The sequence below is a fragment of the Tupaia chinensis genome, unplaced genomic scaffold (genome assembly GCF_000334495.1).
Source record: "Tupaia chinensis unplaced genomic scaffold, TupChi_1.0 Scaffold148768_1, whole genome shotgun sequence".
Taxonomy (NCBI): Eukaryota; Metazoa; Chordata; class Mammalia; order Scandentia; family Tupaiidae; genus Tupaia; species Tupaia belangeri.
In genome coordinates, this window is record NW_006208615.1 from 43,225 (window position 1) to 48,554 (window position 5,330).

General features: G+C 40.8%; 1 pseudogene; it reads left to right on the forward strand.

Moving 5' to 3' along the window:
* The first annotated feature begins 4,034 nt into the window (after positions 1–4,034).
* LOC114006541 (protein CEBPZOS-like) lies at positions 4,035–4,278 on the forward strand (annotated as a pseudogene).
* The last annotated feature ends 1,052 nt before the right edge of the window (positions 4,279–5,330 follow it).

Genomic DNA, 5,330 nt, shown 5'->3' on the forward strand with positions numbered 1-5,330 from the left:
AAAAAACCAAAATGAAAGAGGGGGGGAGCCAGCCGCTACTCAGCTCTAGGCAACAGTTGCCATTTGAAAAGATAAGCCTTATTTCCATTTTAAAGAGAAATGGCAATTAAAAATGTGAAACCTCACATTTTCAAATATTGGCAACTAATTTTTAATAAATCCCATGAAGGGCAAGCAAAGCATATCTTGTGAGAACCCAGCCCACTGGCTGCCAGTTTGCAACCTCTAGGACAGAAAGGATTATGCCCACAAGGCCTGAGACACAAAGCAAGACAGACTTTTAAACAATGGCAAATCTCAGCTATGGCAGACATCCCCAGTTTGATCAGGTATACAAGGCTTCAGGAAGCAACTACCAGTCAGTTGTATTTGGCACACAAGATGAAGCCTAATTTGTCTTGTTTCTATCATTTTCAAGAAAGTTTCTGAGTCTTTGAACTTTCTTTGGTCTTCGTTAAAAGAACAGGCATGCTGTAATGTTCCAATTCAGTTTTACCCTTGATTTTCAGGTGGGCTTTCTTGTTGAATGTGTGCTTTGTATGTTTTCAGAAACCTCTTCACACCACTAACTGGGTTTTAAAAATTTCCAGTAATGTGCTCAGAGGTCCTGAGTGGGAACTAGTGTAACGTTATAGGTGAACAAGCGAAACCTTTCATCTGTTCCCAGGTATGCCTGGCTCTGGCAGCTTTGCCATTAATAGTTGAGAGCCTGTTTGCTGCCTGGAACACTGAGTGGTTGTTAAACAGCTCTCTGCCTTTTAAAAAGAGTGGGAGATGATTGGGAGTTTTCTAGACTGTGGCATGAATTGAAAATGTCATGCATGTTTAGCTATATGGTTTATGAACTCATTTACTGAAGTATGTGTTTGATTTCTGTTAAATCCTTTTAAGCTTAGACATTCTTGCTATTGAGTGATTTTTCTTTTGGTTATTTAAATACCCAAATAACTCATTCATATTCAAATATCTCCTTCAGCTCATTTCTAATTTCCTTTATAAGCAAAGCCTGTTCTTTCTTTGCAGAAACCGTTTTCAGTGCTTCACCCTCACACTCTGCACTTAGCCAGCTGTTTCCATTGCCTCTGCTGTAAACCCCCAGGCCAGATTCACGTGGCAGGAGGGGAGTGAGAACAGCTGAAGCTGGAACAGCTCCTTGGCTTAGCTGCCAAAGTCCACTCGATTCTGACGCAATGCGACTGCATTCTCCTTTTGCAATTTGTTCCTTTTCTGTTTTTGGTTTTCAGCCTCTACCCCCATCTCCTCATCCTGCAGTCTCTGAACCACCTTCATCCCGGCGCTCACCTCACCAAGGTTCCTGATAGAGTATCTGCTTGATCCTGCAGGACTACCAATTTTTTACTATTACCATGACTTACTGTTTCTCCTGATTATGCTCATGCTTGCTCCTGAGAGGCATCAGCTCTGCTCTGCTCATGACCTGCTCTCTACTTAGTCTGGTCTCTGGCTCTCAGTCCTGCTGTCTGTCTTTGGCTGTGTCCTTGGCACATACCGCCTTAGTGTCTGGTGTATCACGAGTCTACTGCTACTCTGTGGCACCTGAATCAACAGAAACTGAAAAACCTATGACCTTCTGTAGGTTTCTTTATTAGATATTACAAGGTCAAATAGTGTCAGGAAATGCAGATGATGTAATGATTACATTGCTCGACTCCCACTGGACGACCGCAGTTTGAGCCCTGGACCCCATGGCTTGAAACTCATTCTGGGTGCACGTGTGTGTGTGTGTGTGTGTGTGTGTGTGTGTGTGCCCAAAATCCCAACAGAAGACTGGAGGAAAAAAGATTGCTGTGTGGCTGTTCCCCAGAAGGGCGATTTCTTGCTGTCTCTTTGTCTCTCTAGTGAGCACATGCACCCTATAATAAAAATATCCCTTTTTTTTTTGGAGAGATTTTTGCTATAGGGCGCATGTGCTCACCAGACAGACACAGAGAGACATAGAGACAGAAAGCGAGAAATCATCCCCCAGGGGGGATGATCACGCTGCAATCTCTTCTCCTCCATTCTCCTCTCGGGATCTTGGGCACGCATGCACACGCGTCTGGATTGAGGTTCCAGCCACCGGGTCCGGGACGCAAACCACGGTCGATTACGTGGGAATCCAGCAACATAGCCATTACACTAACTGCTGGTTCCCAAAATATCTCTTAAAAAAGCCAAAAAGTAAAAGAGGTCAAATAATCTCAAACTAAACTTACTATGTACCCAACAAATTGTACTTGAGTTAAATACCAGAGTTAGGTATTGGTGAAAGTTAAAATACAGCAACATTTGCTTAGAGATAGTGGATAATCTGCCCTCCTGACTTAATCACTTCCCAAAGGCCCGACATCTTAATATTATCACAAGGGGGATAACAATTTCAAAATATGAACTGGGGGGGGGCAAAAACATTTAGTTTTTAACAGATATATAATATGATTATATAATGCCAAATATTGTTTTACACTAGTAGAAGGCTACAATGGTAGAGTTATCCCCAATTTATTACTGCTCTTCCCCTACTATTTTCTTGGTTAACTTCTACTCATGTTTCCATCTCACCCCAAACATTTCTCTCTCAGAGAAGTCATCCCTGACTTCCCAATTAAAAATATGTCTACCATTATTGTTTCTTACATAGACATCTCAGTTTATTATAAGTTAGGTTTCAGACGATGACAGTAAAGTGAATATTCTAATTAAGTGAGTCATGTATTTTGTGGTTTACCAGCCCTACAAAAGTTATTTATGCTATATGGTAGTCTATTTGAAGTGTGCAATAGCATCATGTGTGAAAAAGTGTTCCTACCTAATTAAAAAATACTTTATTGCTAAAAAATGCTAACAATCTGAGCCTTCAATGAGTCATAATCTTTTTGCTGGTAGAAGGTCTTACTTGATGTTGATGGCTGTTGACTGCTGAAAGTTGGGATGGGTGTGGCAATGAAAAAAAATAAGACAACAATACAGTTTGCCACATCAACTGAGTTTTCCTTTCATGAAAGATTTATTTGCAGTACACCATGGTATTTGATAGCATTTTACCTATAGTAGAACTTTCAAAACTGGAGTCAGTCTTCTCAAACTCTGCTACTAGTCCTCAACTAAGTGTAGGTAAATTCTAAATCCTTTGTCTTCACTTCAACAATGTTCACAGTACCTTCACCAGGAGTAGATTTCATATCAAGAAACCACTTTGTTTTTTTGAAAGATTTCTGCTATAGGGTGCATGTGCTTTCCAGAGAAACAGAAAGTGAGAAATTGTCCCCTGGGGGGAATGGCCATGCTGCAATCCCTTCACTATTCTCCTCTTGAGATCGTGGGGATGCACACACATGCGTCCAGCATGAGTTTCAAGTCACTGGGTCTAGGACTCAAACTTCATATGGGAGTCCAGTGACATAATCATTATGTCATCTGCTGGTCCCCAAGAAACTACTTTCTTTATGTGTTGGTAAGAAGCAACTCCACATCTACTGAAGTTTATTTTTTATTTCTTATGAGAAGCAGAAAGTCATTCACTTCTTTCACTTCTTTTTTTTTTTTTTTGGAGAGGTTTTTGCTATAGGGCGCGTGCGCTTGCCAGACAGACAGAGAGAAACATAGAGACAGAAAGAGAGAAATCACCCCCAGGGGGGATGGTCACGCCGCAATCCCTTCTCCTCCACTCTCCTCTCGGGATCTTGGGCACGCATGCACACACGCCCGGCGTGAGTTTTAAGCCACTGGTTCTGGGACGCAAACTGCGGTCGACTACGTGGGAGTCCAGCGACATAGCCATTACGCTAACTGCTGGTTCCCTTCAGGTCTCACTTCTAATTCTAGCTCTCTTGCTATTTCCACCACACCTGTAAAGACTACCTCTACTGAAGTCTTGAATCCATCAAAGTCACCCGTGAGAGTTGGAATCAACTTCTATTATCCTGTCAGTGTGGATATTTTGATTTCTTCCCATAAACCATGAAAGCTCTTAATGGCACTGAGGTAGGGAGCACTCGGCTTTCACTCGCTGAGCTCACTTTTGGTTTCCTGGGATGGCCCACACTATGGAACCACTGGCAAAGAAGATCTTTAAAAGAATTTTAGTAGCTGAACTTATGGGCGTTTTTGAAGCATATTTTTTTGTTTACTAAGATGAGCACAAGCCAAGATTTCAGGCATACAATGAACAAGAAATTCCCTTTCATCTTAGAAGTTTATTACAAATCCATTGAACAGTCTGAAATGTATGGGATCAGAGAGCAAGATCAAGAAAAATGGCTAAATTGCAAAAATTAGGACTAATCATCATGCTCAGCCTCCTATCTAAGTTGTTTGAGACCTGTGGGAGAAGAAAGATGTATCTTTCACACTGCAGACTCTTGGTGGCCCCACAGCACATCCTCCAGAGTACCAGAGACTTCTGCTCTGCTCTGGCTTGAGTTTCCCACCCACAGTGCAAGGCAACTACTTGTTTGTTGCTCTTCTTCTGTATTTATTGTTAAATATCAACGTCTTACAAATAAAAGACTAAGGAAGGAAAAGGGAAAAAAAAGCTCTTAATGGCATTTAGAATAGTGAATACTTTACAGGGAGTTTCAATTTATTTTGCCCAGATCAATCAGAAGAATCAGTATCTATGGCACCTATAGCCTTACAAAATGTGTGTTTGTGTGTTTTTTTAAAAGGAATTATTTATTTATTTAATTTTATTTGTCATGATTGTTTATTTTTTAATTTGATGAGAGAGACAGGGAAAGTGAGAAAGGAAGCCACCAGGTCTGGGACTCGAACTGTGGTCAGTCATGTGGGAGTTTAGTGCCTTAACCACCACAACACCTGCCTGCTCCCCTAATTATTTATGTTTTTTAAATAATAAGATTTGAAATTAAAAATGACTCTTTGCAAAATGGACATTGTATTACCAGGCACAAAAACAATATGAATCTCCTCATACATTTCCATCAGAGAGAACTCTTAAGCGACTAGGTACATTGTGAATGAGAGGTTATATTTTAAAAGAAATATATCTTTCTGAGCAGTAGGTCTGAACACTAAGCTTAAAATATCCAGTAACCTATGCTGTAAACAGATATGCTATCATTCAGTCTTTGTTATTCCATTTATAGAGTATTGGCAGAGTAGCTTTGGCATAATTTTTATTCCCCTGAACCTTCCACATCACCACTTGCTCCTTCACCTTGCACATTTATATTATGGACATGACTCATGACCCAGCCTCTGCTAGTTTTAGCCTTCTGCAATTTCTTCACCTCTTGTAAGCCTTCATAGAATTCAATAGACTGGGAACCAGCAGTTAGCGTAATGGCTATGTCGCTGGACTCCCACGT